Source organism: Triticum urartu, chromosome 3 (genome assembly GCF_003073215.2).
Source record: "Triticum urartu cultivar G1812 chromosome 3, Tu2.1, whole genome shotgun sequence".
NCBI lineage: Eukaryota > Viridiplantae > Streptophyta > Magnoliopsida > Poales > Poaceae > Triticum > Triticum urartu.
The window spans coordinates 518,007,392-518,034,371 of NC_053024.1; positions in this window are offsets into that span (position 1 = coordinate 518,007,392).

Genomic DNA, 26,980 nt, shown 5'->3' on the forward strand with positions numbered 1-26,980 from the left:
AGAGAGAGATTTTTTTATAGCCTCTAGGGTATATTTCCTTGAAGGAGGATAGGAGGAGAGGGCGAATAAAACGGCAAGGGTGAATGGGGAGAGGAAAACGAGAGGCAAATGGCAAATAATGTAATGCGAGAGATAGGGATTGTGATGGGTACTTGGTATATTGAGTTTTTGCGTAGACTCCCCGGCAACGGCGCCAGAAATCCTTCTTGCTACATCTTGAGCTTGCGTTGGTTTTCCCCGAAGAGGAAGGGATGAGTAGCAGAGTAGCGTAAGTATTTCCCTCAGTTTTTGAGAACCAAGGTATCAATCCAGTAGGAGCCCACACTCAAGTCCCTCGTACCTGCACAAAGCGATAGCTACTCGCAACCAACGCGATTAGGGGTTGTCAAGCCCTTCACGGTCACTTACGAGAGTGAGATCTGATAGATAAAATATTTTTGGTATTTTTGATATAAAGATGCAAAGTAAAAAGTAAAAGCAAAGTAAATAGCAAAACAATATAAAAGTGATAGAGATTGATATGATGAGAATAGACCCGGGGGCCATAGGTTTCACTAGTGGCTTCTCTCAAGAGCATAAGTATTCTACGGTGGGTGAACAAATTACTATTGAGCAATTCATAGAATTGTGCATAATTATGAGAATATCTAGGCATGATCATGTATATAGGCATCACGTTCCGTGACAAGTAGATCGAAACGATTCTGCATCTACTACTATTACTCCACTCATCGACCGCTATCCAGCATGCATCTAGAGTATTAAGTTAAAAACAGAGTAACGCTTTAAGCAAGATGACATGATGTAGAGAGATAAATTCATGCAATATGAAATAAACCCCATCTTGTTATCCTCGATGGCAATGATACAATACGTGCCTTGCTGCCCCTTCTGTCACTGGGTAAGGACACCGCAAGATCGAACCCAAAGCTAAGCACTTCTCCCATGGCAAGAACTACCAATCTAGTTGGCCAAACCAAACGGATAATTCGAAGAGACTTGCAAAGATAACCAATCAGCATAAAAGAATTCAGAGAAGATTCAAATATTATTCATAGATAGACTTGATCATAAAACCACAATTCATCGGTCTCAACAAACACACCGCGAAAAGAAGATTACATCGAATAGATCTCTACAAGAGAGGGGGAGAACTTTGTATTGAGATTCAAAGAGAGAGAAAAAGCCATCTAGCTACAAACTATGGACCCGAAGGTCTGAGGTAAACTACTCACACTTCATCGGAGGGGCTAGGATGATGTAGAAGCCCTCCGTGATGATGGCCCTCTTCCGGCGGAGCTCCGAAACAGGCCCCAAGATGGGATCTCGTGGATACAGAAAGTTGCGGCGGTGGAATTAGGGTTTTGGCTCCTGTTCTGATTGTTTGGGGGTACGTGTGTATATATAGGAGGAAGGAGTACGTCGGTGGAGCACGGAGGGGCCCACGAGGCAGGGGGCGTGCCCTAGGGGGGGCGCCCCCCACCCTCGTGACCACCTCTTTGATCCCTTGCAGTAGGGTCCAAGTCTCCTGGATCACGTTCGGTGAGAAAATCACGTTTCCAAAGATTTTATTCTGTTTGGACTCCGTTTGATATTCTGTTTATCCGAAACACTGAAATAGGCAAAAAAAACAACAATTCTGGGCTGGGCCTCCGGTTAATAGGTTAGTCCCAAAAATAATATAAAAGTGGAAAATAAAGCCCAATATAGTCCAAAACAGTAGATAATATAGCATGGAGCAATCAAAAATTATAGATACGTTGGAGACGTATCAGTATTTTATCACGCTTGTGTTAAAAATAAGAATTGTTTTCCTAAGCACAAAAGTTTCTGTTTTTCAGCAAGATTAAATCAACTATCACCGTAAACCATCCCAAAGGCTTTACTTGGCACTTTATTTAAACAAAAGCTATAAAACATGATTACTACAGTAGCATAATCATGTGAACACACCAAAATAGTAGGTATAAATGTTGGGTTGTCTCCCAACAAGCGCTTTTCCTTTAATGCCTTTCTAGCTATGCATGATGATTTCAATGATGCTCACATAAAAGATAGGAATTGAAACATAATGGGAGCATCATGAAGCATATGACAAGCACATTTAAGTCTAACCCACTTCCTATGCCTAGGTATTTTGTGAGCAAACCACTTGTGGGAGCAAGAATCAACTAGCATAGGAAGGTAAAACAAGCATAACATCAAAACTTTCAACACATAAAGAGGAAACTTGATATTATTGAGATATGTAGGAGCATAAGTTGCTCTCTCATAATAATTTTTAGTAGAATCATGAACGAATTCAACAATATAACCATCACATAAGGCATTACTTTCATGATCCATAAGCATAGAAATTTTACTACTCTCTACATAAGCAAAAATCTTCTCATTCGAAATAGTGAGAGTATCATAAGAAACTCGAATACTATAAATTGTTTCCACATTAAAAGAATAATGTTCAGAAAAAGGGTAATAATAATTATGACAAGCTTTCTAAATATAATCATCACTACTTTTTATAACATAAGTGTCATCTCAATAATCATCATAAGTAGGAGGCATGCTATCATCATAATAAATTTGCACATCAAAACTTGGGGTACTAAAAATATCATCTTCATTAAGTATAGCACCCCCAAGCTTGGGGCAAACATTAATTGCAGCAAATAATTCTCAAACATGTCATTCTCATCAAACATAGCATCCCCAAGCTTGGGCATTTGCATATCATAGGCATAATCACTCTCATTATTAATAGTATGTATAACACCAATAGTATAGCAATTATTATCATCACAATTTTCTAAGTTGGTGCCAAAAAGATTCTCAAGATTATAACAAGTATCATTACTTTCCCAATCATAATCATCACAATGAGCAATAGGCATAACAATAATAGGAGCAACATCACTTGGGAGTGATACCTTTTACCTTTGCTTCTTCGTCTTTTCTTTTTCTTCTTCACATCATGTGTGGGTTTTATCACCCTTTTGGAGCTCCTTATTGATGAGATTGGTTGAATAAAAAGCTCCTCCTCATTACGTGATTCATCATAAGAGAAAATAGGAGGATATTGGGAAACCTCTTCCCCTTCACTAGTATTCTCTTCATCTTCTATTTTCTTTCTTGTCTTTAAGTAATTGGAAATATAAGGATTCTCAATGTAATTTACCACACAGTACAAAGAAATTTCCTCTAAATCAAAATCAAGAAATTTCTCAAGGTTATATTCTGGAATATACCTAGTTATACGTTTCATTTCTTCATATCCCAGAAGCAAACTAAGTTCATTACCATGCGCAAGGGAAATCAAGTCATCACAATTTTTGGACACGATTCGATCATGAAACAATTTGCATTTGATAGTTAAATGACCATGTTCATGGCAAAGTTCACAAGGATGGCTAAAAATATTAAATTTTTCAGCACAAACATCTAGCCTCTCTTGCAACGATTTAGTTTCTAAATACTTATGCCTCTTGCAAAATCTATCTTCCATTTTTGGTATGTAACAGCAAACTCTATGCACTCCACAAAAATTGACATGCTTATAAGAGATATTTTTATCATGACTAGTGCAATCATCATTAGTACTATGGATATCCAAATAATTCATACTAACAACATTGTAATCATGCTCATCATTCAAAGATTGTATGTCAAACATTTTTATTGCATTCTTCCTCTAGCAATTGAGCAGAATTATCAGAATCCTTATTTTCATGAAAGACATTAAAAAGATGAAGCAAATGAGGCAACCTAAATTCCATTTTTTGTAGTTTTCTTTTATAGACTAAAGTAGTGATAAAACAAGAAAATAAAAGATTCGATTGCAAGATCTAAAGATATACCTTCAAGCACTAACCTCCCCGGCAACGGCACCAGAAAAGAGCTTGATGTCTACTATGCATGTACACTCCGCAACTTTATCCTGGTTGACGTTGTGGGGCCTCCAAGTGCAGAGTTTTGTAGGACAGCAATAAATTTCCCTCAGTGGATGACCTAAGGATTTATCAATTTGTGGGAGGCGTAGGCTGAAGATGGTCTCTCTCAAACAACCCTGCAACCAAATAACAAAGAGTCTCTTGTGTCCCCAACACACCCAATACAATGGTAAATTGTATAGGTGCACTAGTTCGGCGAAGAGATGGTGATACAAGTGCAATATGGATGGTAGATATAGGTTTTTGTAATATGAAAATATAAAAACAGCAAGGTAACTAGTAACAAAAGAGAACAAAAATGGTATTGCAATGCTTAGAAACAAGGCCTAGGGTTCATACTTTCACTAGTGCAAGTTCTCTCAACAATGATAACATAATTAGATCATATAACAATCCCTCAACGTGCAACAAAGAGTCACTCCAAAGTCACTAATAGCAGAGGATAAATGAAGAGATTATTGTAGGGTACGGAACCACCTCAAAGTTATTCTTTCTGATCGATCTATTGCTCTATTCCTATAAGTGTCACAAACAGCCCTAGAGTTCATACTAAAATAACACCTTAAGACACACATCAACCAAAACCCTAATGTCACCTAGATACTCCAATGTCACCACAAGTATCCGTGGTTTGATGATATGCATCACACAATCTTAGATTCATCTATTCAAACCAACACACAGAACTGCAAAGAGTGCCCCAAAGTTTCTAGCAGAGAGTCCAGACGAGAAGTGTGCCAACCCCTATGCATAAGTTCACAAGGTCACAGAACCCACAAGTTGATCACCAAAACATACATCAACTAGATCACGTGAATATCCCATTGTCACCATAGATAAGCACATGCAAGACATACATCAAGTGTTCTCAAATCCTTAAAGACTCAATCCGATAAGATAACTTCAAAGGGAAAACTCAATCCATTACAAGAAGGTAGAGGGGGAGAAACATCGTAAGATCCAACTATAATAGAATCGCGGTACATCAGGATCGTGCCAAATCAAGAACACGAGAGAGAGAGAGATCAAACACATAGCTACTGTTGCATACCCTCAGCCCCGAGGGTGAACTACTCCCTCCTCGTCATGGAGAGTGACGGGATGATGAAGACGGCCACTGGTGATGGTTTCCCCCTCGGCGAGGGTGCCGAAACGGGCTCCCGATTGGTTTTTCGTGGCTACAGGGGCTTGTGGCAGCGGAACTCCTGATCTACATTTATTTCTGGGGGTTTCTATATTTATAGGAATTTTTGGCGTCGAGAACAAGTCAGGGGGTCCACGAGGCGACGACAAGGATGGAGGGCACGCCCTAAGGGGGTGGGCATGCCCTCCACCCTTGTGGAGGCCTCGTGGCTCTTCTGGCCCAACTCTTTTGCTTCGGGGGCTTCTTCTGATCTATAAAAAATTACCGTAAATGTTCAGCTCATTTGGACTCCATTTGATCTTACTTTTCTATGAAACTCAAAAACAAGGAAAAACTGGCACTGGACTCTAGGTTAATAGGCTAGTCCCAAAAATCATATAAAATAGCATAAAACATCCAATATAGATAATATAATAGCATGGAACAATCAAAAATTATAGATACGTTGGAGACATATCACATACCCTCCGATACTACTCATAGATTCATCAAAATAAGCAAACAACACAAAGAAAACAGAATCTGTCAAAAACAGAACAGTCTATAGTAATCTGTAACTCTCGAATACTTCTGTAGCTCAAAAATATTCTGAAAAATTAGGACAACCTGAGCTATTTGTTTATTAATCTTCTGCAAAAAGAATTAGTATTTTATCATGCTTCTGTTAAAAATGAGAATTGTTTTCCTGAGCGCAAAAGTTTCTGTTTTTCAGCAAGATCAAATCAACTATCACCGTAAGCCATCCCAAAGGTCTTACTTGGCACTTTATTGAAACAAAAGCTATAAAACATTATTACTACAGTAGAATAATCATCTGAACACACAAAAATAGTAGGTAATGGTGTTGGGTTGTCTCCCAACAAGCGCTTCTCTTTAATGCCTTTCTAGCTAGGCATGATGATTTCAATGATGCTCACATAGAAGATAAGAATTGAAGCATAAAGGAAGCATCATGAAGCATATGACAAGCACATTTAAGTCTAACCCACTTCCTATTCATAGGGATTTTGTGAGGAAACAACTTATGGGAACAAGAATCAACTTGCATAGGAAGGTAAAACAAGCATAACTTCAAGATTTTGAGCACATAGAGAGGAAACTTGATATTATTGCAATTCCTACAAGCATATATTCCTCCCTCATAATAATTTTCAGTAGCATCATGAATGAATTATACAATATAGCTATCACATAAAGCATTCTTCTCATGATCCACAAGCATAGAAAATTTATTACTCTCCACATAAACAAATTTATTCTCATCAATAGTAGTGGGAGCAAATTCAACAAAATAACTATCATGTGAGGCATAATCCAATTGAAAATTAAAATCACGATGACAAGTTTCATGGTTATTATTATTCTTTATAGCATACTTGTCATCACAATAATCATCATAGATAGCAACTTTGTTCTCATAATCAATAGGAACCTCTTCCAAAATAGTGGAATCATCATTAAATAAAGCCATGACCTCTCCAATCCACTTTTATCAATATTGTGAAAAGATTCAACACCCTCCAAAATAGTGGGATCAATACTACCTAGAGTTGACACTCCTCCAAACCCACTTTCATCAATATAATCATCATAAATAGAAGGCATGCTATCATCATAATAAATTTGTTCATCAAAACTTGGGGGACAAAAATTATCATCTTCATCAAACATAGCATCCCCAAGCTTGTAGCTTTGCATATCATTAGTATCATGGATATTCAAAGAATTCATACTAACAACATTGCAATCATGCTCATTATTCAAGGATTTAGTGCCAAACATTTTAATGCATTCTTCTTCTAACACTTTGGCACAATTATCGGAATCCTTATTTTCATGAAAGACATTAAAAAGATGAAGCATACGAGGCAACCTCAATTCCATTTTTTTGTAGTTTTCTTTTATAGACTAAACTAGTGATAAAACAAGAATCTAATTCAATTGCAAGATCTAAAGATATACCTTCAAGCACTCACCTCCCCGGCAGCGACTCTAGAAAAGAGCTTCGTTGACGGGATGTGAGTCTCGCTTACCTAGCATCCCCGACCACGGTGCTAGAAAAGAGCTTGATGTCTACTACGTGACCTTCTTCTTGTAGACTCGTGTTGGGCCTCCAAGCGTAGAGTTTTGTAGGACAATAGCAAATTTCCCTCAAGTGGATGAACTAAGGTTTTTATCAATCCGTGGGAGGCGTAGGATGAAGATGGTCTCTCTCAAACAACCCTGCAACCAAATAACAAAGAGTCTCTTATGTAACCAACACACCCAATACAATGGTAAATTGTATAGGTGCACTAGTTCGGTGAAGATATGGTGATACAAGTGCAATATGGATAGTAGATAAAGGTTTTTTGAAATCTGAAAATATAAAAACAGCAAGGTAACTAGTGGAAAAAGTGAGCAAAAACGGTATTTCAATGCTTGGAAACAAGGCCTAGGGTTCATACTTTCACTAGTACAAATTCTCTCGACAATGATAACATAATTGGATCATATAACAATCCCTCAACGTGCAACAAAGAGTCACTCCAAAGTCACTAATAGTGGAGAATAAATAAAGAGATTATCGTAGGGTACGAAACCACCTCAAAGTTATTCTTTCTGATCGATCTATTGGGCTATTCCTATAAGTGTCACAAACAGCCCTAGAGTTCGTACTAAAATAACACCTTAAGACACACATCAACCAAAACCCTAATGTCACCTAGATACTCCAATGTCACCACAAGTATCCAAGGGTTTTATTATACGATATGCATCACACAATCTCAGATTCATCTATTCAAGCCAACACAAAGAACTTCAAAGAGTGCCCAAAGTTTCTATCGGAGAGTCAAGACGAAAACGTGTGCCAACCCCTATGGATAAGTTCACAAGGTCAGAGAACCCGCAAGTTGATCACTAAAACATACATCAAGTAGGTCATGTGAATATCCCATTATCACCATAGATAAGCACATGCAAGACATACATCAAGTGTTCTCAAATCCTTAAATACTCAATCCAATAAGATAACTTCAAAGGGAAAACTCAATCCATTACAAGGAGGTAGAGGGAGAGAAACATCATAAGATCCTTCTATAATAGCAAAGCTCACGGTGCATCAAGATCATGCCACATAGCTACTGGTACATACTGACGGAGTAAATGACCATGGGTAGCGTAGCCGGCTCCCCCTGGCACTTCAGAAAAATTATAGGCCGATCGGGCCTTCAAGCTTCCAAGACGTGGGGCCGCCTTCCTCCAGCCGACTGCCCCTCAGGCCTGCTGCGCGAAGGTGGCCTAGGCCTAAAAATCTCCAAGAAGAAAGCCCCGAGAGGGCCGGCTCCACGAAGCCGGCCACAAGAAGGCCGACTCCAAGAAGCTGCCCCCCCTCAGCGGCGGCCCAGATCGTGCCCTCAAAATCTGCACCCACATAACGGCGATGAGACGGGGCGTGGCTACAGCGAAACTTGCCACCCTTGAATCCCAGAGCACACTTAGCCACAGTACGCCGTACGGGCGGCCCTCACCCGTTCGGCGCGACACTATTGCCATATTGACCATGATGTCACCCACGACGAGCGTTAGTACGACCCATGGGCGGTGGGACCCATCCGTCATGGAGACACCCGAAGGTGGCCGGGCCACCCCCAGTCGGCCTGGGGTACGGCCGATTCCCAGTAACCGGCCAGTCCACTCCCTCGAAGGAGGCGCCCCATTAAGGAGATAAGACGAGGTGAGGCTACAGTGATAAGCCGCCCAGCGGCGGCACTGTAGCCATGCTTGCCAAGACGAAGCCCTTGCCACTCAGGGCGGGGCCACAGTAACCAGCCCCCGACAGAGCCCCCAAGCGGTGGAGCCGGCCTGTCGACCAGAGGACCGGCAGCCGGCGGGGCCCACCGGTCAGCGGGCCCCACCAGTCGGCGAAGAAGCCGGTGGGCATAGCCAGAGACGGCTAGGGCCCATGCCCAGTCGGATTACCATTGTACCCCTGGGGGTAGGCCTATATAAACCCCCTGTAAGTGCATCTAGTGCCACCCCTAGTTGGTTTTGGAGTATTGACGACAAACCTAGTTGAGGGACTAATGTGTTTGTGAGAATTGCAGGAAAACACAGGTAGAAGTCCCTCATTGATTCGGTTTTACTACCAGAGATGACCCCTAAAAATGTACGAAGACATTGAAGACAATGGTGGTTTATGAAGATATTCATATTGAAGACAATGACATGAGAAGACTCCCTATGAAGCTTTTGGAACTCGAAGACCTAGATCCTTCGTAGTTTTATTTCATTCATGTTGTGTCATAGGAACCACCGTACTGTTAAGTGGGGTCGAAGAGAACCAGTCAGAATGACTGAAGTGATGCCTAATTCAAATCCTATGTCTTCGAGCGAAGATGAGAGAAAATCTTGTCCAGAGTCAGACAAGTCAGCTTTACTTGTAGCCCAAGTAAAGTTGCCGTGTGAGTTCGAAATCCGACCGTTGGTGACACGTGTCATTTCGGTACAGATCAGGTCGGGTTGCCAAGTGGCTATAAATAGTCCACCCCCCACAACCTTAAATGGTTGGCTGCTCAGATTTCAGTGCACGGCTTTTGTCGTTTGAGAGCAACCCACCTCGAAGCCTTTGAAAGAAAAATTCCCAGTGAGGAGAAAAGCCCTAACCACCCAGAGCCAGAGTAAATTGGGCATCACTTAAGTCTTCGTGTCTGTGTGATTTGAAGACTTATTACACTTGAGGACTGTGCATCCTCCAGACGGTTAGGCGTCGCGTTCAGAGCATCCAAGAGAACATTGTGGATTGCCAGTGAACGAAGTCTGGAGGTTTGGGAGTCTACCTTGAAGACTTACCAGGTGATTGGGCGAGGTCTGTGTGACCTTAGCTCAAGGAAATACGGTGAGGACTGGGTGTCTTGGACTAGTGTCTGACTGGGTGTCCGGGACTGTGTCCTAAGGTTTAAATACCTAGCCGCTCCAACCAGACGTACAGTTGTCACAGCAACTGGAACTGGTTCAACAAATCATTGTCTTCAACGAGTCACTGGTTTCATCTTCACTTCTTCTTACTATTACACATTGTGAAGCCATTGCTTGCTTGCTTTATCTTTTGTCTTCACAACGTGAATGTATGAACTGTTTGGCTTCATAACTTCTTCCTACCTGATCCTTTATTACACTGCAGCTGTTTGTCATTGCGTTCACTCTATTGAATACATGACCATGGCTGACTAGTGTAATCTAACTTCCGCTGCATAGTAAGGCATAATCTTCACTGTTTGTCTTCATAACTCTCACGTTTTGAAGACTTTCATAAAAATCGCCTATTCACCCCCCCTCTAGTCGATATAACGCACTTTCAATTGGTATCAGAGCAAGGTGCTCCCTTGTTCTGTGTGATTCGGTTTAACCACCTGGAGTTTTAGCTATGTCGACTGCAGGGATAATCAAAGTCTCCGCTGCTTGTCCCGTCTTCGATGGAACTGAATATCCCTACTGGAAGAATAAGATGCGCATGCATCTTGAAGCCATTGACGTCGACCTATGGTATGTCGTCGAACGGCGTTCCCAAGGCTGGAGAAGGTGTCACTGCTGCTGATGTCAAGAAGTTCGTTCAACTGGACTCTACTGCCAAGAATATCATCTGTGGTCATCTGACCAAAGGACATATGGCCCGTGTGAGTGCTTTGAAACATCTCCAAGCTGGTCTGGGACTGGCTCTCCAAGTCAATGAAGGCATCTCAACCCAGAGAGATCAGAAGAATCAGTGTCCTTCGCAACTCTTCAACCGCTTCAAGCGAAATGACAATGAGAATGTCCAGCACACATTTGACCGACTCACTGACATCACAAATGAGCTTCAAGCCCTCGGCGCCACTGAGATCACCAAACATGAAATCGTCAAGATGCTGCTGAGATCACTTGATAGTTCGTTTGACATCCTGGCCCTGATGATTCAAGAACGTCCTGATTTCAAGACACTCGATCCGTCTGACATACTTGAGAGGCTCAACACACATGAGTTTCAGCTTTCTGAGAAAAGAGATATCTACGGTCCAAACTATGGGCGAACTCGTGCCTTGAAGGCAAAAGCTGTCTCCTCATCTGAAGAAGAATCTGACTGCAGTTCTGATGATCCTGAAGACATTGGAAGAGAACTTGCAATGCTAGTGAAGAAGTTCCAAAAATTCACTAAGAAGAAAGGCTTCAGGAAATCTTCACGATCAAGCTCAAGGAATGATGAAGCTTCTGCTCATGACTACAAGAAGAAAACATGTCACAAGTGCAAGAAAACTGGACACTTCATCTCTGAGTGTCCACAGTGGGACAATGAGAACAGAAGGAAGAAGAAGAGCAAGGAATATGATTCTGACGACAAGAAGAAGAAGAAACACTCAAAGTCTTCTTCCAAGTCTTCATCAAAGTCTTCATCACACAAGAAGAGCTCATCTGGCAAGGCGCGTGCGTTTGTAGGCAAGGAGATGGATTCAGAGGAGGAATCCGCATCTGAGGAGGCAGAGGTGGAGTCTGAGGAGGAGTCTGATTCTGGCATTGCGAGTCTGGCTACAGCATACGTCGCCAAGTCCATCTTCAATACTGAAGACAATGACTGCATCACCGACACCGACGCAAATGACAAGAACGACTCCACTCCTACCTACTGCTTCATGGCACGCGGTGCCAAGGTAAACACACGCACAACTCGCTATGAAACATCTAGTGACGATGACTCTGAATGTGATTCAAAACCTAGCTACAAAACACTTGCTAAAATTGCAACTGAACAACAGAAAGCTATGGAACATATTCAAAAATTGTTAGACAGAAGCGATGATCTGTTGGGTGCTGAAATGACTCGATCTGAATCCTTAATTGAAGACATAAAAAACCTTCACGTTAAGTATCAGGAACTTGAAGATCGTCATGATACACTCTCAACAACTCATGAAAAGCTTTCCTATGATTATCTTCAAAGGAAGCAAGAACTTGAGAAATTGAGGGTGGCTCATGAAGATCTTCAAAAGGAAAACGAGTCACTTCGCGCTGAACAGATCAGTCCCGCTCAGGAAGGATTTGAACCACCATGTCTTAAATGCATTGAGCGTGATAATGCTGCTTCTGTTGCTGAATGTTCCACTGCTACTACTGTTTCAATATCTTCAACTGTTGATGTGGTAACTAACCCCTCTGCTGAGGATACCACTGCTATTGCTGATGAGAATGCTAGGTTGAAGACATTGCTTGAAACAGGGATGTACAAAAGTCTGAAAGGGCATCAGACATTATGTGATGTCCTTAAGAAGCAGATTCTGAACCGAAACCCTAGGAAAGAGGGTGTTGGGTTCGTGAGGAAAATTAATGCAGATGGGTCTTACTGAAACCTGAAGCAGTACAAACCACATGGGTTGCTGCAAAAGAATTCCTCAGCAGAAGATTTCCATCCAATCTGTCTGCTTCACTTGTGCTAACCCAATTATCATTGATGAATCCTTGATGCAAACTATAAACTGTTTAAGAATCAGAATGGTGAAGTGTTTGTTCCAGTACATTGGTACAAACTGCAGGAATGGACCCGCCTATGAAGAAGATCGGGGTTCCGAAAACATGTCTGGAAAATCTTCCTGTGAAAATGTCTTCCATGACACCTCACTTGAAGAAGACAAACCTCAGACCAAAGGCTTCATATGTCCAAATGCTTCAATACAAACAGGGGACTCACCTGAGTCGCACACTAAACGCAAATTTGCAGGGGAACCATACTCAGCATATGAATATAGAGTGGTTCATCGAACCATGTTCATATGACCAAAAATTATTCTGCTATTCCTATGAGTAATTATTGTCCACCTGCTAGACTGTTTGCTAAGGTTTCAAAGCCAAAATTCTCAGATGCTGCACTTAGACTTATAGCTTCTAAGCCACCCTTGAAGATGTGGGTGGTTAAGAAAGCTTAACTCTCTTTTGCAGGGAAAGGTCTCCAGCACAAAAACAAAATCTTCTGATGCTATTGCTGGGGACCATAAAAATCTTGTGGGGCGCAAGATAAAATGCCCAAATGGCATCATTATGTACTTCGTTCCTGAATCGCATGCTACTCTCCCATTAGTCCTAATCTGGATCTAAGTTTTCATAACCACTGGTTCGTCAAATGTTTATGCTTCACAACACTCTTCGTGAAGCCTATCCCCCTAACTGCACTGTAGGGTACGATACCAGCGACTTCAAAGTCTTCAGAATGGATTATTGACAGTGGGTGTACAAATCACATGACTGCAGAAGCCTTCTTATGGACTCAACTTTACATCCATCCGACAAGAGCACATTTCGCTGACACTGGTAAAAGTAAGGTATGGGTCTAGGTAGAGTGCAATCTCAAAGGATCAACACATGATAAAAGTCATGCTTGTTGAATCCCTTGGCTCAACTTAATGTTCTGTCTCAATGCTTGCGATTTAAATATGATTGTAATGTTTGGCAAAATTCGCTGCCTGTTGCTAATGGAATCTGACAAATCTCTAGTGTTGAAGGGTATAGGAAAGTGATGTAATGTGTAGATTTCTCAGCAGACCACAACTTGCAGTATGTTTCTTGCAAGCTTCAGAATGCTGGCTTTGGCATCGAAGGCTTGGCATGCTGGCATGAGGAACCTCCACACCCTTGCGAAGAAAAAGCACGTCATAGCATCGAAGGCGTCAAGTTCAAGAAGATCACTTATGCGGTGCCTGTGAAGCAGGGAAGATGACAAGGGCAAAACATCCTTCGAAGACAATCATGACTACTACACAACCCTTCGAACTGCTTCACATGAACTCACTACTCGACTTTTACTACTTCTGCATGCCTCTATGGCTTCGTAATTGTTGATGATTATCTAGATATACTTGGGTGCACATAATCCTTTACAAGACTGAAGTGCAGGATGTCTTCAGACGCTTCGCAAATCGAGCTATGAACAATTTTGGCGCCAAGATAAAGCACATCAGAAGTGACAATGGCACTGAATTCAAGAACACTGGCCTTGATACATATCTGGACACCTTGGGCATCACACATGAATTCTCAGCTCCATACACGCCACAGCAGAATGGCGTCGTCGAACGCAAGAACAGAACACTCATTGAGATGGCCAGAACAATGCTAGATGAATACAAGACTCCAAGAAAATTCTGGACTGAAGCCATTGATACTGCATGCCATACAATCAATCGTGTTTATCTTCACAAGCTTCTGAACAAGACATCTTATGAACTCCTAACTGGCAAGAAGCCAAATGTCAGTTACTTCAGAGTATTTGGCGCAAAATGCTGGATCAAGGACCCACACCACACCTCAAAGTTTGCACCAAAAGCACATGAGGGCTTCATGCTTGGATATGGAAAGGATTCGCACTCCTACAGAGTCTTCAATCTCTTCCACTACAAAGTGGTTGAAACAGTGGATGTGCGATTTGATGAAACCAATGGATCACAAAGAGAGCAATTGCCAAATGTGCTAGATGAAGTTCCAGCAAATGAATCAATCAAGCTTATGGGAACTGGAGAAATTGTACCTTCTGAAGCTCAACCTGAAGAAGAACTTATCATCTCAGCACCTGATCCACATGAAGACAATGCTCAGCCTGAAGATATACCTTCAAATGACCACATAGATCAGCAAGAGCAAAGTCTTCGCCCCACACACCCTCGTGTTGCAAATGAAGTACAAATTGACAAAATACTTGATAGCATCAATGCACCTGGTCCACTCACTCGTTCAAGGGCAACTCAGCTAGCAAATTTCTGTGGGCACTTCGCATTCGTCTCAATATCAGAACCCAAGAAAGTTGAAGAAGCCTTCATGGAACCTGAATGGATTCAAGCATGCAAGAAGAGCTTCAACAGTTTGAGCTGAATAATGTATGGGAACTGGTTAAGCGTCCTGATCCACGGAAGCACAACATAATAGGCACCAAATGGATATACCGCAACAAGCAAGATGAGCATGGTCAAGTTGTCAGAAACAAAGCTCGTCTAGTTGCTCAAGGATATACTCAAGTGGAGGGCATTGACTTCGATGAAACATTTGCTCCTGTGGCTAGGCTTGAAGCCATACGCATACTGCTGGCCTATGCAAATCATCATAACATACTTACTATCAAATGGATGTGAAAGTGCCTTTCTCAATGGCAAGATTGAAGAAGAAGTGTATGTTGCACAACCACCTGGCTTTGAAAATCCAAAACATCCTGATATGGTATACAAGCTCAACAAGGCACTGTATGGCCTCAAACAAGCCCCCAGGGCCTGGTATGACACACTCAAGTACTTTGAAGAGCAAAGGCTTCATACCTGGTTCCCTGGATCCCACTCTTTTCACGAAGACATATGATGGTGAACTGTTTGTGTGCCAAATATATGTGGATGACATTATCTTCGGCTGCACCAATCAGAAGTATAGTGAAGAGTTTGGATACATGATGCAAGAGCAATATCAGATGTCCATGATGGGGGAGCTGAAGTTCTTTCTCGGTCTTCAAATACGGCAACAACGCAACGGCATCTTCATATCTCAAGAGAAATATCTTAAAGAGTGCCTGAAGAAGTTCGGTATGCAAGACTGCAAAGGCTTCACAACACCAATGCCAGCCAAGCATCATCTGGGTCCCGACGACAATGGTAAAGAGTTCGATCAAAAGGTATACCGCTCCATGATTGGGTCTTTGCTTTATTTATGTGCATCTAGGCCAGATATTATGCTTAGTGTTTGCATGTGTGCTCGATTTCAAGCGGCACCAAAGGAGTCGCATCACTTAGCTGTGAAGCGAATTCTTCGATATTTGGCTCACACCCCAACTCTAGGATTATGGTATCCAAAGGGCTCAGAGTTTGATTTGGTTGGATTTTTGGATGCTGATTATGCTGGTGACAAAGTTGATCGCAAGTCTACATCAGGCACATGTCACTTTCTGGGACGATCACTTGTATGTTGGTCTTCAAAGAAGCAGAACTGTGTATCTCTCTCCACTGCTGAATCTGAATACATTGCTGCTGGATCTTGCTGCGCTCAGCTTCTGTGGATGAAGCAAACACTCAAGGATTATGGCATTCATCTGAAGCAAGTGCCACTTTACTGCGACAACGAAAGCGCCATCAAGATTGCCAACAACCCAATTCAGCACTCGAAGACAAAGCACATTGAAATTCGTCATCACTTTCTCAGAGATCATGTTGTGAGGAAGACATTGATATCATACACGTCAACACTGAAGAGCAATTGGCAGATATCTTCACAAAACCTTGGATGAGAAGAGATTTTGCAAGTTACGGTGTGAGCTAAATACTTGGAATCCTCAAATGTCCTGTGATCAGGCACACATCCTAACCTTATGCATATTGATGACTAGATGTGCAACACACGAAGTAAAGTATATCTTCAATCAATGAAGACATACATTCTAAGTGTGAATACATTAATGTGGAATTTGACTTCGGAGCGCCACGATAATTGTGCGCCGTGTCTGGGTCTAATACTTCCTATACGGTGGGTAACGCCACCACCAAATGTTCTGTTTGAAGTGTTTCTCTCATGGCGTTACCTCTCAATGTCTTCACAATTGGTTTAGTTTCATTCTCAATATGTCTTCATGGTTATCTTCACCGCGTTGATTATATGGATATATATGTACTGATGTTCTGTCCTCTACAGCATTCACTTATAGCTATGTCTTCTTGGTTGAATCTTTTGAACTAAGTGGATGTGATCGGACCCTAACCTCTCTATGCTTTCTATCTCAAACTCTATCTCTCCAAGTCATATGCATTCTGTTGAAACTGTCAAATGTCTTCACTGTGTCCTTGTCAGCTGAAGACATAGTGACAACCATAAAAGTTCGTTTTTAGTGCTCATTCCTCCACATAAGATCCGGAGAAGAAGGAACGACCGCCCGACAATTTAGGCATGCGTGGGACGTGGAACAAATCCCAATCGTCCTCTAACTGGCCACGCGTGCCTCAAATGCGAACCGCCAGGGGTACCTGCGTAATAGCGCAGTGCCGCCTCTATCCCTATAAATACACGATTCACTGCGGTCATTATCTCCTTCTTCCACCCTCGCACGAACCCTAGCGCCACCGCTAGCACTCGACGACGCCGGCGACGAAGCGCTTCACTGCCGCAACCTCTCCGACGCCGTTTTCACGCCGACAGCGGACATCGCTCTCTCCGCCGTCGCCGTAGGTGTCTTCCGTCGCCAAGTTAGGGCACGGAGGATCGAACTGCTCGGCCTCAAATCTCACTTCGTCTAGCAGTTCCAAGTGTGGTAAATAAAACCTCTTTTTACAGCTTCTTTTGATCCTACAGTTCAGTCACTTTCTGCCATAAGAAGTTTCTCTTCACACAGTTAAATCTCTCGCTGCATCTCATAACATGCCTAGTATATTCACTTGTGCTTCATAAAGTAGTTAGATTCCTCACTTGTACTGATCTATGGGTTCGTACAAATCTGGAACCAACTTCTTATCTATGAGTGAATGTCTTCGCACAATGAGGTCAATGTCTTCTAAACCGATTTATCTTCAAAATCTTCTGAGAATGCATATGACCTCTTCCCCTTCCCTCGCACCTTAATGCTGTCACATGTACATGTCCGTGGGAGAATCCTTTGGTTCTCATAGTCTGCATTCATTTGCAGAGTACTTGCAGCATCACATCAACTCGCCTGAAGCCAGTTCTTGCAAAAGGAAAGCCCTTGAAAGCCTTGAACATCTTGAAGCCTTCCAAGTTATCCATGGCTTCAGAAACAGCAGCAAGGAAGGGAGGCAGACAGCGACATGGTGAAACGTCCAAAGATCTGCCTGATGAATTGGCAGAGATGTACAAAACTGATCCTGAAGAAAGCTATGGTCAGCGCAAGACACGAATCCAATGGATTCGAAGATATTGGGCAGAGCAATGGTTCCACTACCGCTTCGTCACTCAGGAATATGCGGAGAAGTGCGCCATCAAGAGACCGTGGGGAGATGTATTATACAAAAATCTCGTACCCAAGTCCAAAGACAAGCCATTGCTCAAGGATTCTATCCATGCATGGTGAGAGGACCACAGCCAGCTGAGGCACATCCGTCATCACTTCTCTGGTGCCGCGATGATAATCTCTTCAAGCGCAACTTTCAGTTTGCACAACAGTCAGCGAAGATAAACAAGAAGAAATTTGGGCTTGACTTCAACCCTGGTCCCTCCTCACCAAGGGCAGATGGCACACGCAACGCCGATCCCAATATCATCGGGCCGTATGCCAATCTTGCAGGCCTCATCACTCGCATCCTAGTCCAAGGGACTGCTGTGAATGACCCTCCAGCAGATACTGAGTCAGATGACGCCCCTGCTGCGCCGAAGCCAAAGCAGAAGAAGCCAAAAGCTTCAAAGCCAGCAGCTTCTCCCAAGATCAAAAGAGCGAAGCCTTTAGCAACTGCACCTCCTGAAGCCAGTGTGCAGTCAGAAGGCTTATCACGAGTGTCCAAGCCCCAAGAAGCCAAGAAGCCTCAGCCACACACAGGCAAAGAGCTCACAGCTGCTGACATTCTGCGCTGCGAAGCCATTGATCTCTCAAGCGATGAAGATCTTGGAGATGATGCTCTTGAGCAGCTCATCAAGAGCAAGGAGGAGGCTGAAATCTTCAACAATCTGCCTCTGTTTGATGTCGCCATCATCCACAACTTCATCGATGAATGGTTTGACACACCAGACATAAGCTTCAATGATCTGCAGCTACCCATAGGCCTCAGCGTTGCCTTTCAAGGTGCAATCGCTTCAGAACTTGCAATAGCCCAGCGAATTGTAGAACTGAAGCAGAAAATTGATCATGAAAAGGCTCAGTTCAAGAAGCACGTGGCCAAGCTCAGTGTGCAAGAAGTGAAAAACTTCAAGATCATGTTGCACGAGCTGAAAGAAAACTTCCTGAAGACGCGTGCCGAAGCTCAAGGCTCACGAGAACGCATGAAGACTTTGGCTGAACTGTGCGTGCAAGCCTACAATGAGGCAGAAAAGCGCAAGGCACTTGGGCGTCCCGGCATTGACCCCAGGATGGCCGCGAAGAAGAAAAAGAAGGGCTGTGCCCGAACCTGAAGCGCCAAGGTCAGAACCTGATGCTCCGATTGTCTTCCCCGCTGCAACGACTGGCTCGAAGCCAAAGAGTCAATCAACCGCCTCACAGCACAAGAAGACACGGACTGCAGAGGCTAAGCTAAGAAGAGAAAACATTCTGAAGCCTCTCCTTCTGAACCCATATCAAGAAGCGCAAGACCAAGAAATCTCGGGCTGCTCCCACAGAGCCCCTGATAGTTGAACCACTCTGCGTCCGCTATCCTGACGCAGATCGTCAGATGACAGTGCATGAGCCTGGTTACATAGAGGCTCCGCACGCTGAAGACATTCCAGCAGCCAACCCAATGCTGCTGAAGACATTGGTCCCCAAGACAATGTGCAAGGTGATGCAGCCCTTCCTCAGCTTGAGACAAGCGAACAGATCAGTATTGGTCGTCCATTGACGCCAATCACACAAGATGCGTCGTGGGCAGATCGCCCACAGGAGGAAGATGAGCCCCAACCCACTGCAACTCCACCGGCGCCTACCTCCATAGGCTTCGCAAAGGGCCAAGGGCTCAGGCTGCTGAAGACATTCCGGCTGCATCAGCCGAAGAGCAAGCAGAAATACCACAAGCTCCAACTCCCCCGCACCAACAAGAAGCAGTTCTCAAGGAGAACGTGCCTGAAGCTGAAAATGTTGAGGCTGCCACAAACAACGCCGAAGCAAATGTGGAGCCCTCCCCAACAACAGCTTCAGAAGACACCGAAGCTACTGCTCCTGAACATTCTGTGCCTGAGTCTGCTGCCGGACCACAATTCAACTATCATATTGCGCACAGGCCCCAGGTCCAGAAGCCGATCCCACGACTACCAAGGTTCCCAGGTCCTGCATCAGCTCCTGGTTCCTTCAACATCAACGGCTTCAGGGCAGATAACACGTTTTTCGACCGCTCCAAGAACCCTTATTCAAGGGAACGGATTGTATCAGATAGGTTCTGGAGCCATCAACAGCGCAGCTATTATTCATGCATCCTCTACAACCAAGGCCGCATCTTTCCTCACAAGCGCCTTGAGGTTGAAGCTGTTGCAGGTCTGCCTGGTCTGGAAGAAGCACTGGATTGCTTCAAGCAAGTGGGTTTGCTGCCATTTATCACTGACGAAGAGCACTGGAACGAAGAGCTTCTGCTCCAGTTCTATGCCACTTTGCATATCAAAGGCTATAACAGAGATCCGAAGACATGGATCCTGGAGTGGATGACAGGCAATATCCATCATGAAGCCAATGCTTTCGACCTAATTGAGCTTACCGGCCTTCCCACTCCTGGCGAATTCTTTGAAGAAGGGTGCCAACTCCATGCTGAAGCCATGAGAGCATATTTCAGCGTCCTGAGCCAGATATGAGTCAGATGCTCTCAATGATGAAGCCATTTCCTCCAAATGCACCCTATCCAACTAGGTTCTTCGTTGAAGACTTAGAGTACCTGCCCAGAACAATATATCACATCATAAGGCGGACTCTCTGGCCAGTCAAGGGACACTCTCGATATGCAACGATTGATGGTGCAATGAAGACTCTCATCTTCTGCATTCTTCATGGCAAATGCTTCAATGCACAGGATCTCTTCATCCGTCAATTTGCAGCGTCTGCTTCAGAACTGTTTGGCTTAAAGTTTTATGCTCCTTGGGTTATGAGGCTGATCAAGCTTCACTCTGCAATCTCCTATCAACCCTCAGCCCGCAATCATAGGATATTTTTGCCAGATATGGACACATCTGCTGAAGCAATATATCCAGAGCCGGCCAAGCAACCACTAAGTCTTCAGAATGCAGAACACCAGAGCTTCACTCAAAATATTGAAGGTGTTGAAGCTCTCTCCGTGTATCCAATGGCTGGCACCACACGTGCCCCTGCCTCAACTGAAGCCACCAACAGCACAGCTGCAAAGAGACCCAAGAAGCGCGCACTCGTGCACTCAATGACAGAGAGCTTCTTGTGGCTCTTCACCAAAAGCAAGATAGGCATCACGACTGGCTCAAGAGGCAGATGAGAAGCATCATGCAAGACGTCAATCGCCTCAGAAATATGGCAACCAAGAATGCATTTGTCACACACGAGACCTGTCGCCGCACTTGGAAGGGCCTCACCATGATGTGCCCTGAAGCTGAACTGCATGAGGATGGCTTCACAGAGCACTTCAAATTTGACTCCACGCCTCCAAGAAGAGCGGTGATGCGCAGCACACCATCACTTGAAGAGTCAGAGTTCTCTTCTTCTGCTGCCACCGTGTCTGCCCGGATTATTGAAGAAGAAGACGACGCGACATCATCTCCACCTGCTTCAACGCGCGTCGAATCTGCACCAAGCTCGTCTGCACCACCGCCAAACAACTCCACCGACCCTGCTGCGCCTGGGAACGCGTAGAAACCTCTATGTCTTCAAACCTTTTTGGTCATCACTGACAAAAGGGGGAGAAGCATATGATGGTTATAGTCTTCAAGCGGGTCACTTTGGGCGGGTGCCTTATATTTTGCTACATTTTGCTTCGTGCTTACAACTCCCGTTTTTGCTACATTTGCTTCTTTGAGTTGTAACACTTAGCCTTGATGGCCGTCTGCTACCTGCTTGTCACTCCGTTATGCGAAGATAAATTCCGCATGTGCGACGATAAATTCCGCACTCATCTCATTCTGCAGACGTCCATTTTCCATTATGCATGTCATTATCTTCATATACTTTCACATGCATAGTGGATTGTCATAAGTTGAAGTGGATCTCCACAAGTACAACCTGCCATGTGCATTTGCATTCAAGAAGCAAATTACTTATATGCACATCTTCAGGGGGAGCCCTTGCAACTTATGAAGACAATTCTTTTACAATTTCGCAAAATTATGTTTCCCGTTGAAAACTTCAACTAGTTTGTCATCAATCACCAAAAAGGGGGAGATTGTAAGTGCATCTAGTGCCACCCCTAGTTGGTTTTGGAGTATTGACGACAAACCTAGTTGAGGGACTAATGTGTTTGTGAGAATTGCAGGAAAACACAGGTAGAAGTCCCTCATTGATTCGGTTTTACTACCAGAGATGACCCCTAAAAATGTACGAAGACATTGAAGACAATGGTGGTTTATGAAGATATTCATATTGAAGACAATGACATGAGAAGACTCCCTATGAAGCTTTTGGAACTCGAAGACCTAGATCCTTCGTAGTTTTATTTCATTCATGTTGTGTCATAGGAACCACCGTACTGTTAAGTGGGGTCGAAGAGAACCAGTCAGAATGACTGAAGTGATGCCTAATTCAAATCCTATGTCTTCGAGCGAAGCCTATGAGAGAAAATCTTGTCCAGAGTCAGACAAGTCAGCTTTACTTGTAGCCCAAGTAAGTTGCCGTGTGAGTTCGAAATCCGACCGTTGGTACACGTGTCAATTCCTTAGTGGCCCAGGGTCATTTCGGACAGATCAGGTCGGGTTGCCAAGTGGCTATAAATAGCCCACCCCCACAACCATAAATGGTTGGCTGCTCAGATTTCAGTGCACGGCTTTTGTCGTTTGAGAGCAACCCACCTCGAGCCTTTGAAAGAAAAATTCCCAGTGAGGAGAAAAGCCCTAACCACCCAGAGCCAGAGTAAATTGGGCATCACTTAAGTCTTCGTGTCTGAGTGATTTGAAGACTTATTACACTTGAGGACTGTGCATCCTCCAGACGGTTAGGCGTCGCATTCTGAGCATCCAAGAGAAATTGTGGATTGCCAGTGAACGAAGTCTGTGAAGGTTTGGAAGTCGACCTTGGAAGACTTACCACGAGTGATTGGACGAGGTCTGTGTGACCTTAGTTCAAGGAGAATACGTGAGGACTGGGTGTCTTGGACTAAGTGTCCTTGACTGGGTGTCCGGGACTGTGTGTCCTTTGGTTTAAATACCTAGCCGCTCCAACCAGACGTACAGTTGTCACAGCAACTGGAACTGGTCCAACAAATCATTGTCTTCAATGTGTCACTGGTTTCATCTTCACTTCCTTTGACTTACTGTTATTCATTGTGAAGCCATTGCATGCTTGCTTTATCTTTTATCTTCACAACATGAATGTATGATCTGTTTGGCTTCATAACTTCTTCCTACCTGATCCTTATTACACTGAAGCTGTTTGTCATTGTGCTTTCACTCAATTGAATACATGACCATGGCTGCCCTAGTGTAATCTAACTTCCGCTGCTTAGTAATAGGCATAATCTTCACTGTTTGTCTTCATAACTCTCACGTTTTGAAGACTTTCATAAAAATCGCCTATTCACCCCCCCCTCGTCTCTATAATCTTCAGCTGACAACGGACGCGTGAAGACATTCGACAGTTTCAATAGAATGCATATGACTTGGAGAGATAGAACTTTGAGATAGAAAGCATAGAGAGGATTAGGGTCCGATCACATTCACTTAGTTCAAAAGATTCAACTAAGAAGACATAGCTATAAGTGAATGTTGTAGAGGACAGAACACTAATATATATATCTGTAAGTCAACATAGTGAAGATAATCATGAAAATGTTGAGTTCGAAGCCAAATCAATGTTGAAGACATTGCAAGGTAACGCCATGAGTGAAACACTTCAAAATAGAACGTTTGGTGGCGGCGTTACCCACCGTCTAGGAAGTTTTAGACCCAGACACGGCTCAGAATTATCGTGGCGCTCCGAAGTCAAATTCCACATTAATGTATTCACACTTAGAATGTATGTCTTCATTGATTGAAGATATACGTTACTTCGTGTGTTGCACATCTAAGTCATGAATATGCATAAGTGTTAGGATGTGTGCCTGATCACAGGACATTTGAGGATTCCAGGATATTTAGCTCACACCATAACCTGCAAAACCTCTTCTCATCCAAGGGCTTGGTGAAGATATCTGCCAATTGCTCTTCAGTGTTGACGTGTATGATATCAATATCTTCCTTCACAACATGATCTCTGATAAAGTGATGACGAATTTCTATGTGCTTTGTCTTCGAGTGCTGAACTGGGTTGTTGGCAATCTTGATGGCGCTTTCGTTGTCGCAGTAAAGTGGCACTTGCTTCAGATGAATGCCATAGTCCTTGAGAGTTTGCTTATCCACAAAGCTGAGCGCAGCAAGATCCAGCAAGCAATGTATTCAGATCAGCAGTGGAGAGATACACTAGTTCTGCTTCTTTGAAGACCAACATACAAGTGATCGTCCCAGAAAGTGACATGTGCCTGATGTAGAACTTGCGATCAACTTGTCACCAGCATAATCAGCATCCAAAAATGCAACCAGATCAAACTCTGAGCCCTTTGGATACCATAATCCTAGAGTTGGGGTGTGAGCCTAATATCAAAGAATTCGCTTCACAGCTAAGTGATGCGACTCCTTTGGTGCCGCTTGAAATCGAGCACACAGGCAAACACTAAGCATAATATCTGCCCTAGATGCACATAAATAAAGCAAAGAACCAATCATGGAGCGGTATACCTTTTGATCGAACTCTTTACCATTGTCGTCAGGACCTAGATGATGTTTGGCTGGCATTGGTGTTGTGAAGCCTTTGCAGTCTTGCATACCGTACTTCTTCAAGCAATCTTTGAGATACTTCTCTTGAGTGAAGATGTCATTGCGTTGTTGTCGTATTTGAAGACCAAGGAAGAACTTCAGCTCCCCCATCATCGACATCTGATATTGCTCTTGCATCATATATCCAAACTCTTCACTGTACTTCTGATTGGTGCAGCCGAAGATAATGTCATCCACATATATTTGGCACAGAAACAGTTCACCATCATATGTCTTCGTGAAAAGAGTGGGATCCAGGGAACCAGGTATGAAGCCTTTGCTCTTCAGGAAGTATTTGAGTGTGTCATACCAGGCCCTGGGAGCTTGTTTGAGGCCATACAGTGCCTTGTTGAGCTTGTATACCATGTAAGGATGTTTTGGATTTTCAAAGCCAGGCGGTTGTGCAACATACACTTCTTCTTCAATCTTGCCATTGAGAAAGGCACTTTTCACATCCATTTGATATAGAAGTATGTTATGATGATTTGCATAGGCCAGCAGTATGCGTATGGCTTCAAGCCTAGCCACAGGAGCAAATGTTTCATCGAAGTCAATGCCCTCCACTTGAGTATATCCTTGAGCAACGAGACGGGCTTTATTTCTGACAACTTGACCATGCTCATCTTGCTTGTTGCGGTATATCCATTTGGTGCACATTATGTTGTGCTTCCGTGGATCAGGACGCTTGACCAGTTCCCATACATTATTCAGTTCAAACTGTTGAAGCTCTTCTTGCATAGCTTGAATCCATTCAGGTTCCATGAAGGCTTCTTCAACTTTCTTGGGTTCTGATATTGATACGAATGCGAAGTGCCCACAGAAATTTGCTAGCTGAGTTGCCCTTGAACGAGTGAGTGGACCAGGTGCATTGATGCTGTCAATTATTCTGTCAATCTGCCCCTTCATTGGCAACACGAGGATGTACAGGGCGAAGACTTTGCTCTTGCTGATCTGTGTTGTTGTTGGGAGGAATGTCTTCAGGATGAGCATTGTCTTCATGTTGATCAGGTGCTGAGATGATAAGTTCTTCTTCAGGATGAGCTTCAGAAGGTATAATCTCTCCATTTCCCATAAGCTTGATTGATTCACTAGCTGGAACTTCATCAAGCACATTTGGCAGTTGCTCTCTTTGTGAACCATTTGTCTCATCGAACCGCACATCCGCTGTTTCAACCACTTTGTAATGAAAGAGATTGAAGACTCTATAGGAGTGCGAATCCTTTCCATATCCAAGCATAAAGCCCTCATGTGCTTTTGGTGCAAACTTTGAGGTGTGGTGTGGGTCCTTGATCCAGCATCTTGCGCCAAATACTCTGAAGTAACTGACATTTGGCTTCTTGCCAGTTAGGAGTTCATAAGATGTCTTGTTCAGAAGCTTGTGAAGATAAACACGATTGATTGTATGGCATGCAGTGTCAATGACTTCAGTCCAGAATTTTCTTGGAGTCTTGTATTCATCTAGCATTGTTATGGCCATCTCAATGAGTGTTCTGTTCTTGCGTTCGACGACGCCATTCTGCTGTGGCGTGTACGGAGCTGAGAATTCATGTGTGATGCCCAAGGTATCAAGATATGTATCAAGGCCAGTGTTCTTGAATTCAGTGCCATTATCACTTCTGATGTGTTTTATCTTGGCGCCAAAATTGTTCATAGCACGATTGGCGAAGCGTCTGAAGACATCCTGCACTTCAGTCTTGTAAAGGATTATGTGCACCCAAGTATATCTAGAGTAATCATCAACAATGACGAAGCCATAGAGGCAGGCAGTAGTAGTAAAAGTTGAGTAGTGAGTGGGGCCGAAAAGATCCATGTGGAGCAGTTCGAAGGGTTGAGTAGTAGTCATGATTGTCTTCGAAGGATGTTTTGCCCTTGTCATCTTCCCTGCTTCACAGGCACCGCATAAGTGATCTTTCTTGAACTTGACGCCCTCGATTCCTATGACATGCTTCTTCTTCGCAAGGGTGTGGAGGTTCCTCATGCCAGCATGCCCAAGCCTCCGATGCCAAAGCCAGCATTCTGAAGCTTTTGCAAGAAGACATACTGCAAGTTGTGGCCCTGCTGAGAAATCTACCACGTACAGATCATCTTTTCGATACCCTTCAAACACTAGAGACTTTTCAGATTCCATTAGTACTAGGCAACGATATTTTCCAAACATTACGATCATGTTCAAATCACAAGGCATTGAGACATACATTAAGTTGAAGCCAAGGGATTCAACAAGCATGACTTTATCCATGTGTTGATCCTTTGAGATTGCAACTCTACCTAGACCCAA